Raw genomic sequence first — 12,863 nt, 5'->3', positions numbered from 1 at the left:
TGTTGATGTTGATGATAATGATTAGGGGTTGAAGAAGTAGGAGATTAGAGATTAACTTCTTGGGGTGATGCACAGTAGGAAGCGGTTCTCAGAGTGAAGCGAATTTAATCGCCAGCTCAGTTGACTCTTCACATCTCCCCGCTACGAGTTAATGGAAGACAATTAACTATTTCAGGTATCGAGACTTCAGTACTTAACTGCAATTAAAAGAAAGATTACGTACGCTAGACATCTATAAAAATGCTCTCAAAGCCGAAGACACTCCAAAAACAGCGTTGAGAAGAAGGCTTTGTCTTGTGCATTGGTGCACTGTAGTGAAGACACCTCGCTTGTTATTCTGCATCTGATTACAATGTTCGTTAGCTCTACGAACTACGGACCATGTTGGTGGGTTTATCAGAATCCGTACTTCGTTATAAGATATGCCTAATTAATGTATATTTGTCTAACGGTGTTTCCAATATTGCTACGGAGAGGAAGAAAAGGAAGAGGTGCGACTGACAGGCGCGCGACTGGGCCAATCAGCCATTGTGTCTCTTGCCTGTAGTTTTTACTCTGCAAATACATCTCGCTCAGAAGCAACCAACCTCGTAACATATTGGTGAGAGGTGCGGGGTAACCATCAGGCAACGGAGCTCCGCAGCGGACGTCGCATCGCCCTTCCAGCCATGGCCAATGCTCAGCCCTCCGCGTCAACGTCAGCGTCTCCGACGAACATGGCGTCGCAACCGTACGTTTTCACGCCTCTCAAGGATCCCGGTACATTCTGCGGAACCGATGGCGTCGACGTTGACGATTGGCTGGCCATGTTTGAACGAGTGAGTGTGCCGAACAGATGGGATCCCACACTTCAGTTGGCTAATGTGCTGTTCTATTTGAGAGGCACGGCCAAGGTGTGGTATGAGAACAATGAAGAAGAACTCACAAGCTGGGACCAATGCAAAGCAAAGATGCGGGAGGTGTTTGGCAAAACCGCCAGTCGGAAGATCGCCGCCAAAAAGGAATTGGCCTGCCGTGCCCAATCCCCTACGGAGTCATACCTCGCTTACATTCAAGACGTGCTGGCCCTCTGCCGAAAGGCCGAAAGCGACATGACAGAAGGTGACAAGGTGGGACATGTTCTGAAAGGGATTGCCGACGACGCGTTCAATCTCCTGATGTGCAAGGGCTGTTCCACCGTAGACGCGATCATCAAAGAGTGTCGTCAGTTCGAGCAAGTGAAAAGTCGCCGCATTCTACAAACATTCGCTCGACTCCCAAACACCGCTGCAACATCTACTTGCGAGGACCAGTCAACACCACAACGTGTATCGCCGCCGGGAGACCTTACACGCATTGTTCGTCGTGAACTGGAAGCTATGGCGCCCTCGGCGTTCTATTCGCGCAGTACCGATGCCACTCCTGTTACTGTTCCTCTTGTTCAAGCCATCGTGCGCCGGGAGCTTGAAAACATCGGAGTGCATTCCGTGTGCCATGTCACCGCGCCTAGAGTCAGCGAACGCCCTTTCGTGATGCCCTTCTCCGACCGACGGTCTTCTCCACGTACTCGCAACCCGGCTGAGTGGCGAACTGCAGATGACCGCCCTATATGTTTCAACTGCCACCGCGTTGGACATATTGCCCGTTACTGCCGCAACACATGGTCCTCGGCACATCGCGCAACGACCAATATGACCCGTTTCGACGATACCGCCCGCACCTTTCCACCTGCCGAAGAGCCCAATGCCATTGACCATTCTCGGAACACTTGGTACAGCCGCTCGCCTTCACCACGTGGGCACCAGTCTCGATCGCCGCAAACACGTCGCCCATCGTCCCGTTCGCCGCAGCCACGGCGCTTCTCGTCCCCCGTGGCTTCCGGCCGCGTTGTCTCGGAAAACTGAGAAATGCAGCCCCCGGAGGTGGTGCTGCATTGACGACTTCCGCAGCAAATCCTCTTTCCGTTCCCACCAGACGAAGTGTAATAGACGTTAAAGTAGACGGCGAACCTGTACAAGCACTTGTCGACACCGGCGCAAGCATTTCGGTCATGAGTTCAAGCCTACGCACACGTTTAAAGAAAGTTCTGACACCAGCGGCTGCACAAATGCTCCGTGTGGCCGATGGCGGCACGCCGATGGTTCTCGGTCTGTGCACTGCCCGCTTACGTATAAAGGACCACACTACTTCTGTCATTTTAGCCGTGATTGACCACTGCCCTTATGACATTATCCTAGGCCTGGACTTCTTGTCGAATCATTCTGCTCTGATCGATTGTGCTACAGGCGTTCTTCAGCTAGAGTTGCCTCAGATAGTCGCTGACCCCCCCACTGCCCCGCCGCGCCTGTGCTCTCTTCAGGATGTGCGGCTGTCAGCTCAGGCAGCCACCTTCGTCGTTTTGACCGCACAGCCCCAAGTTCCCGATGGTCAATACGTCCTCCTTCCTCTCGCCGACGTCCTCTTGAGCCGCAACATTGCCATTCCCCATACGCTTGTGACTGTTACTGACAATTGTACCTCGCTTCCACTTCTCAATTTCAGCTTGTGCCCTCAAGTGCTTCCTCGTGGCATGTTCTTGGCCAGCGTATCTAATGCTGACGAATTCGAAATAGCAGCGCTCACCACCGAGATTGATTTACTTCAGTCTCCAGTAGCGAACAGCACCTGTTCTCGGCCAGATCGTTTCTCGAAGATGATTGCACCCGACCTCAACCCTGCGCAAGCCAATGACATCCATCGCCTTCTCGCGTCATATACCGACATTTTTTCTTTCGACGACAGACCTCTAGGGCAAACATCCACTGTTCAGCACCGTATAAATACTGGTGACGCCAGTCCTATTCGCCGACGCCCCTATCGTGTCTCCCCCACTGAGCGTAGAGTTATCCAAGCAGAAGTGGACAAAATGCTCAACAAAGGTGTCATAGAACCATCAAGTAGTCCTTGGGCCTCCCCTGTCGTCCTTGTGAAGAAAAAAGATGGTACATGGCGCTTCTGCGTTGACTATCGCCACCTAAACAAGATCACACGAAAAGACGTGTACCCGCTACCACGCATCGATGACGCGTTGGACTGCCTACACGGGGCTACATACTTCTCGTCTATAGATCTCCGGTCCGGCTACTGGCAGATTTCTGTCGATGAAATGGACCGCGAGAAGACGGCCTTCATTACACCAGATGGTTTATACCAGTTTAAGGTCATGCCTTTTGGACTATGTAACGCCCCTGCCACATTCGAACGAATGATGGACTCTCTCCTGCGTGGTTACAAGTGGTCTACTTGTCTTTGTTACCTAGACGATGTGATAGTCTTTTCATCTACTTTCGATAGCCACCTGACCCGTCTCGCTGCAATTCTCGCAGTCTTCAGAACAGCTGGGCTACAACTCAATTCCAAGAAGTGTCAATTTGGTCACCGTCAGATTGCCATTCTGGGCCATATTGTAAACGCCGATGGTGTCCAACCAGATCCCGAAAAGATCCGCGTCGTCCGTAGCTTTCCAGTGCCCCGTTCTACATCCGACGTCCGTAGCTTCGTCGGCTTATGTTCCTACTTTCGCCGTTTTGTGAAAAACTTCGCTGACGTTGCCCGGCCACTGACAGATTTGCTGAAGAAGGATACCACATTCTCATGGGGCCCTGAGCAGGCTCAAGCGTTCGCCGCTCTCATCGGCTACCTAACTACGCCCCCCATACTTGCCCACTTTAATCCTTCTGCTGCCACAGAGGTTCGCACCGACGCCAGTGGCCACGGTATCGGCGCAGTTCTCGCTCAGCGGCACCACGGTAGACAGTGCGTGATAGCTTACGCCAGTCGCCTGCTTTCTCCCCAGGAGATGAATTATTCCATCACCGAGAGAGAGTGTCTAGCTTTAGTTTGGGCCGTCGCCAAGTTTCGGCCATATTTATATGGTCGCATTTTCACTGTCGTTACGGACCACCACGCCCTCTGTTGGCTGACTTCTCTGAAGGACCCGACTGGACGTCTGGCTCGCTGGGCTCTGAGGCTTCAGGAATTTTCGTTTAGCGTCAGCTACAAGTCTGGCCGTTTGCACAAGGACGCAGACTGTCTTTCTCGATATCCGGTAGATCCTCCTGATCCCGTTGCGCCTGACCTGGAGAGCAGAGTAATGGCGTTTACAGACGTCAGCGATATGCGCATCGAACAACGACGGGATGAGTCATTGCGCACTATCATCGACGCCATCCAGTCTGACAGCCATGACGCTGAATCCCGTATGTTCGTGCTGCATGACGGCATCCTCTACCGCCGCAACGTCACCACTGAAGGCCCTGAGCTTCTGCTTGTCATCCCTCGTCATCTACGGCCTGCCATACTTCAACAACTTCACGACGCACCAACAGCGGGACACCTCGGCGTTTCCCGCACATACGACCGCGTGCGACGTCGATTTTTCTGGCCTGGATTGTACCGCAGCGTACGTCGATATGTCGCCACTTGCGACCTCTGCCAGCGCCGGAAAAGACCTTCTTTGCTGCCAGCTGGATATCTTCACCCAATTGAAGTCCCCTCTGAACCATTTCATCGCGTGGGACTCGACCTTCTTGGCCCTTTTCCGACGACGACACTAGGAAATAAATGGATTGCCGTCGCCACAGATTATGCGACCCGTTACGCGATAACAAAGGCCATGCCAACCAGTTGCGCCACTGACGTCGCGGATTTTCTTCTTCATGACGTCATCTTACACCATGGTGCACCCCGACAGCTGCTTACGGACCGCGGCCGCTCTTTCCTGTCCAAAGTTGTCGATGACCTCCTTCGATCGTGTGCTACAGCCCATAAGCTATCTACCGCCTACCACCCACAAACTAATGGCCTAACTGAACGTCTCAACCGCACGCTCACAGAGATGCTTTCGATGTACGTCTCCGATGATCATCGAGACTGGGATACAACGTTGGCCTATGTGACCTTCGCATATAACTCCTCTCGACATGACACTGCGGGATTCTCGCCTTTTTATCTTTTATATGGTCGCGACCCCATATTGCCATTTGAAACCACCTTGCCTCTCGTGCCATCTCCTTCCGAGTACGCGCGCGAAGCCATTGATCGGGCTCACATGGCTCGTCAAGTTGCCCAGTCTCGCCTCACCAGGTCACAGGATATGCAAAAAGCCCGCTACGACCACCGGCATCGAAATATAACGTTTGCCCCAGGTGACCACGTGCTCCTCTGGTCACCGTGTCGCCGTGTAGGTCTCTCCGAAAAACTTTTGTCCCGATACGCTGGACCCTACCTAGTCTTACGTCAAGTTAGCGACGTAACCTACGAGATAGCGCCATTGCACTCCAATACGTCACCAAGTTCGTCACTAGTTGACATTGTCCATGTTTCGCGCTTGAAACCCTACTTCTGTCGCACTTCTCCGGACTCTCGCCGAGACGGCGCTCCAACGCCCGGGGGTCCTGCTACGGAGAGGAAGAAAAGGAAGAGGTGCGACTGACAGGCGCGCGACTGGGCCAATCAGCCATTGTGTCTCTTGCCTGTAGTTTTTACTCTGCAAATACATCTCGCTCAGAAGCAACCAACCTCGTAACAATATGCTTGAACGATTATGTGGTCTAAACATCATGTGTCAGTAACGGCATTTTCTAGGCCTGGTTAAAAACTGCGGGTTTACGCTTTGAAGAATATCTACAAAGTGGTGAAGAAACCTTGCATTAAGCTGACAAAGACTTGTCAACGTGGAGTCACGAATGACTGCCCAAGGTTGAATAAGGACCTTGCTATGCTATTAGCCCTAAGACTGCGTGACATTCCGGAGGCAGGATACGTCGCAGATGAATTGTCCCTTCAAGATTTTAACGAAAATGGCGAAGGAAAAAAGATAAAGAAAGAAAGAAAGAAAGAAAGAAAGAAAGAAAGAAAGAAAGAAAGTGGGTCTCTATCACTAGCTCTTAGAATACTAGTAGCATTTAGATCAATAAAAGACCAAGTTCAAATAAACTGAAAGAGACTTATTCACTCAGAGGCTACAAACTTGCGCTAAGCAATGCTGAACTTGTGTTCACCAGTGCAAACACAAGAAATGAGTGCACAACTCTGCCAGCGACGTCTCCGGGCTATGTGGCGAAACTATACGTCGTCGGCACAAGCGGCGAAGAAGGCAAACAATACCGCACTCCGCAGTACCACGACGAAAAACCCGGGCAAAAGAACGGTTAGGTTTCATCCGGGCTTTGACAGGTGAAGATTGTCACAGTTCTCTTTTATTATATTTCTTCTATCTTTGACATTGCTTAGGGTATTATAGTCTTCCCGCGAGATGTTCGCCACAGCCTCGCCTTTCACGTCAGCATCGTTTCTCTTCGTGTATTTGTTTCTTTTATCGCTCGACATAAGTTTGTTCCGTCACCTCTCCTGCTCTTCTTGGTTATTTTGTTTCTGCTGCAACTCTCCCGTCTGACACGTCCTTTCCCGAGCTCCTCGCTGATTTTTATTTGGACTTTTCCTTCGTTCGCTCTCTTATGGCGAGGCAGGAAGGGAATCGAATCGAATAGGGGCCACCAGATCGAATCCCGGGAAGAGCCGCCCTGGGCGACGTAGTCGAGCCACGAGAACAATGAGAGGACTCGTAAAGAGGTGCCACGGAGCCAAGTAAAGCGCACGGGCCGCCAAAGGAGACAACAGAACAAAGTTTCAAAGAAACCAAACAGTGCAGTGAAGCTGTGGGGACAGACAACCTGATTGAAGAAATAACAGCCAGAGGGGAACAGTGATGTTGGAAGGGAAGTAGGAAGGATGCAAAAAGAATACATAAATGTGGAACATTTGGTGAGATTGTGAAGAAAACAAACGAAAGATAAGAGACCGAGATGGGAGGATCAAATCAAGAAGAGCATGCTGCTTAGAGAAAAGTAAAACGGGAGAAATGAAAGCAGGAGACAGAAGGAGATGGTCATTCCAAACACGTCGATCTGCCTGAAAGCATCCGCAGTGGTGACGGTAGTCGTGGCGGCGGGGATGGGGAAACGACGCAACTCCGTGCCGGGAAAACGAGGGCGTGCGATGGGGAGTGTAGGAACGGCAGGGACAGCGGGAGTTTAAGGGCATCTGGGAAGGGACGTAGGTGCTGCACGGTGGTGGATCGGAATGACAATGCTGCTCAAGCGTAGTTTGGTGCGAGGGCGTACAGGACGTGGATCCCTGGCTGGGCCCGAGTTAAAGAAAAAACAAAATAGAATAACGAATGACATATCAACCTGCTTTGGCAGATATAGAAGAATCGAAGTCGTGACTTCCAGGCCACTGCGGGACCGCGGAGTGAGGAAAGAGAAGAATCCGATGCGAAGAACGTGACCTCTGCAGGTTAGACATTTACGTGTGAAAACTAGTAGCCAAAACAAGCTCGTGCTTGGAATAGGAGGATACGAAGTTTGTGGACAGTGACGTGCCCCAAGAGGACAGCCTTGACGAGCGGCGTATAGGAGGAAACTTTTAACAGTGGAACCAAACAGGGCGATAGAAACACCCAAGAACTGCGGTGCAGTGAGCGAGTGAGGGGGGGGGGGGGGGGGCTCTCGATGACGTAACTGTCGCTCGACGGATGTGAGTATTGTGATAAAAAATGAAAAAAAGAAATGCGAGGAAAAATAAAATAAATAGTACGCAGCGCGACTGAAATTTCTCCCCGGTCTTACCAGCACCATTTCAGAGTCGTTATTTATTTATTTTTGCACGTCTCTGGAGAAGAATATACGCCTATAATTACGTAACTAGGCAGTGGCGAAAAATAAAGCCACGAAAAGAGATAAAATGGTTGAAAGGAGTCTTACGCGCGTGCTTTAAGATGGCGCGGTTTGAAAGACACAGCAAGGCGATCGTTGAAACGACGACAGCTAAGTTAACACTGATGGGCAGACTGACGAATACGTGAACAATGAATAAAAAAAAGGGGGGGGGGGACAGTAGAGGAAGGGCTAGTAAGACAGACGCATATAGAGGTGACGTCTCCTACTGTCCGCTCTGATATCTTACCTATTTTTCTTTCTTAATGCTGAAAGTTAGGCTTGCTGGTTTTTATTTCAGTGCATCTCACGAGCGAGAGCAAGAATGGGACAAAAAAACATTAACAGAGCGTTTTGTGTGCATATTTCTTGGTCCTTCTCTTGTTCTGTCGAAAAGCTATTCTTTATCTGCACCTACCATTCGTATCTTTCAGAGTTGCTGCACACTGAACTTTTTTGCTTGTTTCGCATCAACAAAAAGGGGTATAAAGGCAAAACATGGAGATCACTCTACGTTCGGAGTCATGACACATGTCGAGTACAAACTGTTTCTTGTTTTAGGTTTTCTTTACTGAACTTTTGGGTGGGCATTGTTTGTATTTGTAAACTATTGTAAAGAGTTTCTATTTTAGGACTCTGGCACCCCGGGAAGTTGGCGTGAAGTGCGCCGTAACGCTCGTATGTGCGTGCGTGCGTGTGTGTGTGTGTGTGTGTGTGTGTGTGTGTGCGTGTGTGCGTGTGTTGTGTGCGCGCGTGCGTGCGTGCGTGTGTATGTGTGTGTGTGTGCGTGCGTGCGCGTCTCTGTGACCTCGGTTTCGTCCAACTCTCCGAAACTTTTCACTTGCACTTGGGGAGTTTTGCTGCGCTTTCGCGGCGGGCTTCGCGTTGACGTAACTTCCCGCCGTTTTATGTTGTCGCTAACATACACCGCCTAACCTGAACGGTTAGCGCTTCCTAAACTGAGCCGAACCAAATCATGCGTGAGCGCCTGTCAGCTCTATCGCTCTTTAGCACCCCAAGCCCTTTCTCTATATTTGTTTTTTTCTTCTTTCACGGACGATCGCTAACTCTTGCGAGACCTTTGCGCTGTTAGGCGAACTGTTAAGAAAGAAACAGAGAAAGAGAAACGAGGAGCGGCTTTCCGCGTGGGTTTGTGTAATCTAAATTCTGGGCTATCGGTGTTGCTTTTCGCACGCCGCTTAAATGCTGTTAATTTTGTTTATTTATTTTACTTTCTTATCGTGTTCAACGACTGCGTGGGGGCTGTGGCGATGGCTATCAACTATAAATATCACGACGCCCTCTGTCTTTTTTTTTTAATTTTAACTTCTTTTAGCCCGAAGAAAACAAGACTTGTACAACCCGGCTTCGACCCACGCGCTGACAGAGTGGGAAGAAGACGATCACCTTTTCGCGGTCACACTCTCAACTCGGGGTCCCGCCGCTTATCGTTCTCTTTTCCTCCCTAACCTTTTAAAGTCTCAAATGCCTCTCCTACTCACCCTCTTATAACCTCGCACATGTAGCTTCGTAACTTTTTTTTTTCTTGTTGAAACGAAGAAACAAAAAGAAACTTCACGCTGACCGACGTTGCGAAGGCAGTGAGCCTTCCGTGTTCACTTTGTCGTCCCCGTTTTTTTTTTCTTTCTTCTTTGCTTCATGGGAACGCGTATTGGTTTTGGATTCAGCGTCGGCATAACAGTCGTGTATGGCTTCAGGGCGTGAATTTATAATCTGCTGATTCCCACAGCGTGTAGTCTCGTAACCTCTCGCCTTATCCCTCTTTCTCTCTTTATCTCGACTATCCTTCTATATCAAGCCCCTGAAGGGTCTTGTCGTTAACACTTATCAGCGAACGATCCCCTTCTTATACACACCCAGACACATCGTTGTGGAAAAAAAAAACCTGATGTGATATGCGTACGATGAACGGAACTCAAGATCTGGAATTACGGTGGAACGCCGTTTTACCCACATTGTTTTGTATTTTATTATTCGTTGAATTTTTTTTTTGTTACTAACGGATGATGCAAGAGACCCGGTTTGCTCTAATACTGTCACGCTTCTCTAGCAGTGCACATCTTTCTGTGTACAACGAAACAAACGCTTAAAAAAAAATTCCGTTGCTCCTTTAAGACAGTATGTTCAATTGTGATTTTTTTTAATTCGTTGGTAATTAGAGTATCGCTGATCCGTGTCTCGCGCTGTGCGCGACGAAGGCCAATCAAAGAGCTTCCTCGCTTAGCCCCCCCCCCCCTCCCTTCGTCCTCTTCACCCATTAATTAGGAGCAGTCGGCGACTTCCCACGTCGAAAAACTCCGGCTATGTTAAATGTAACAGGGCAAATGCCGAGAGTTCTATCGCGCTCCGCGAAAAAAAAAAATAAATCCTCGGAATTGAGAATCATTAGAAAGGGGAGAGCAATTAGTGAGACGTGTTCTTTCTCCGTTTTTCGCGGCTCGTAATCGATGCCTGCCTTGAAGCGAAGGGGGGGGGGGGGGACGCAATATAAATACGTGAATAAATTGGGCGGTTCAGCGTTGTCAAAGGCGCAAAACGCCCCAATCAGGATGAGCCGGCATTTGTTGACCGTTTTGTCGTCGAGAAGTTAACCGTTAGGGAAATATCGATTACCGATCGATCCTTGCCGTGTATTGTAAAGTCATGCCCCGTTGGGAACACTTCTTTTAAAAGTTGGGCTTGCATTTTTTTTTGTTTTCTTGTGCTTGTTAGTGTTCTGATTTTGTCTCAATTGATAATCTTGTGCGCTTAACGGTGGTGCCATTAACGAAAGGTTTCGAAATCAACTGCAATAAAGTAGCGAATCAGGAAATGGAAGTTACGCTTTGAGCGTCAAGGTGTTCAAGAAACTCAGTTTATGTTATTTGTAATCGATTGCCGTCAATTAACTTTCGAGTTTGCGTCGCAATTGGCTAAGGTGATGTTAGAATGGGTTGTATGCTGGCATGAGCACAACAAAGTGGAGTGGAATGGACGAAAGAGCCAAGTCTTTAGGTCGATACCCGCAAGAACATTAGCCACAATTTTGAACATTTTGTTTGTGCTGAGAAGCGCTAAGACACGTAGCGAATACAGCCCGCGCCTCTATATAGCGGCGGGTGGAGATTGCGCGAACGCTGGTTTAATAGGAGCCGCAACATTAAAGTTGGCGTGAAGGTACAAGTGCCCGCTGTAAATGCGTGTTATATTCAAAAAAGGAAAGACGCGCATAGCATTTTCTAATTTCAGCCAAGACATCATGCTCCGAAGAGGCGTCGAAGAGAAAGAACTCAGATAAATGCAGTCAAGTGACATCACGCTGAGCGACGCACGAAAAATTTATACGACAGAAATCCCAGGGAGTGAAAACAATTTCGATTTCTTAAACCAATTACAATTTATGAGGTTGTTGTGTCATTAGGAAAGATACAATATGGGTGATTATCGTTTCGGGAACGCGCTTCTGTTCAATTAAGGGCGGACGAGGTTAAAAAGGCAATAGACTGCCTGCAGTTATTATCAGCTCTTAACTGCTGAGGCGGAGTAACTTATTTATAAAGAAAGGTAGTCCACACTGTAGAGTTAATTATAATTTTTTCTACAGTGAACCCGGTGTTTTCAGGTTTGTCTTCTCTGCCATTTTCCCTCTCTCGCGGCGTCTTAAAAAAACGAGGAATCGAAAAGTAGGCATTTGTGAAGTTCATTATACCCTAATAAATAACTGACTGTTAGTGATTAAAACGCTACGTTATCACCCCATCGATTTGGGTCGAAGTGCTTCTAAAGGACACTCACACTAAAGCTCTGCCTGCAAAAGGGCGTACGTACACGGCGGAGACTAATTAGCATCTGTCGTGTACTGATTAGCGTATGGCGTTTTTACCCATTTGTTCTCTCACGTCGGGGAAATGGTCAGATGTCCGGAATGTGAACAGTGTGAGGCGAAAACAGATGACAGTGCAATGATTGTGCGCATTGTTGTTCGGTTCACGTAGAAAAATGCTCAGCTCCACGCTCTGACAGATATTGATAACCTTTCCTATACGAAAACCACAATCCTTGAAACGTGGTCCGAGTGATCATCTCTGCTCTGGAATTGCCCTGAAACAGCTAGAGTGATTTTTTTAGCAGCATCAAGACTGAGTTATCGACACCCCATATCCTAGTGTGCCTATGTAGTGGGCAACCATGCGATTTACCTGCTTGATTTCCTTTTTTTCTTGCTTTCTCTCACCCTCACTTATAAAGGCATTCCGTTTAATTTCGCTCATTCACGTAGAAATTATATATTTTGGTAGCCATTCCGATGTTGCAAATGCCCAGGTTCAATTTTCTTTCTTAATAACTTATATGATATTGAGTCCTTGCTCTACGATTCACACTGCTATACCTATCGCACCGTTTTTCTTAGCAATTTCTTCTTGTTTGTACCCCTGCCACGGAAGTAGGCGCTCTCACGTCCTATAAACTGTGCTCACTGACACCGGAGCAAGGATCCTTCGTAGCGGAATGTCGACGCCGTTGGCTTCAATGTGTCTGCTCAATAAATCGATATAAAAAAAGAATGCGGACAGAAGTCGCGCAGAAGAGGAATGTTTGGTATAAACACCGGTGCAACGTGCTCAAATTAAGAACAGGTATTCGACCGGTGCGCCCTAGCGTAGGTGCTAGCCTCTAGCCATCGCACCAGGCAAGGACACGATCGCCGTCATCCAGACAGCGTGTCGCTGCTGTGGCAAACCTTGCGTGCGTAGAAGAAATTTACGAGCTGCGTGTCAGGCTTGCCGAGAGGCAAGGGACGGAGGTGCGAGCCGAATATGCAGGAATCTTCAGGAAGTGTGTGGTGGTGCAAGAAGGCCCATGATTCGGATTACTCGATACCGTGCACTTCATAGCAGTCTGTCAATTCGTCTTTCCCTTCACTATACCGTCGGCCTTTTAATTGCGAGGCATTTTCTGTGCGGAATTCGGCCCGCGAGAACAGAATTTCATTCGTTGTTGGTGAGCAATCTTGTTGCTTATATGCCGTTGTCTTGAGGTCAAGTGGTGCTTAATAAAAAAGCGTCCTTGCAAACCACTCAGCTCAAACCACTCGAACATATTTGAAACGAACATTTTCCTTTCTTT

General features: G+C 48.7%; 1 protein-coding gene across 2 annotated transcripts in view; it reads left to right on the top strand.

Annotated features, from left to right (window-relative positions):
- LOC119175366 (uncharacterized) overlaps positions 1 to 12,863 on the top strand; it is a 528,289-nt gene that overhangs the window by 228,050 nt on the left and 287,376 nt on the right. The gene's annotated exons all lie outside the window — the stretch shown is intronic.

This window comes from Rhipicephalus microplus, chromosome 3 (assembly GCF_043290135.1).
Source record: "Rhipicephalus microplus isolate Deutch F79 chromosome 3, USDA_Rmic, whole genome shotgun sequence".
In the NCBI taxonomy this organism is placed as follows: Eukaryota; Metazoa; Arthropoda; class Arachnida; order Ixodida; family Ixodidae; genus Rhipicephalus; species Rhipicephalus microplus.
Note: the sequence above shows the minus strand (reverse complement) of the source record. Positions and strands in the feature narration are given on the sequence as shown.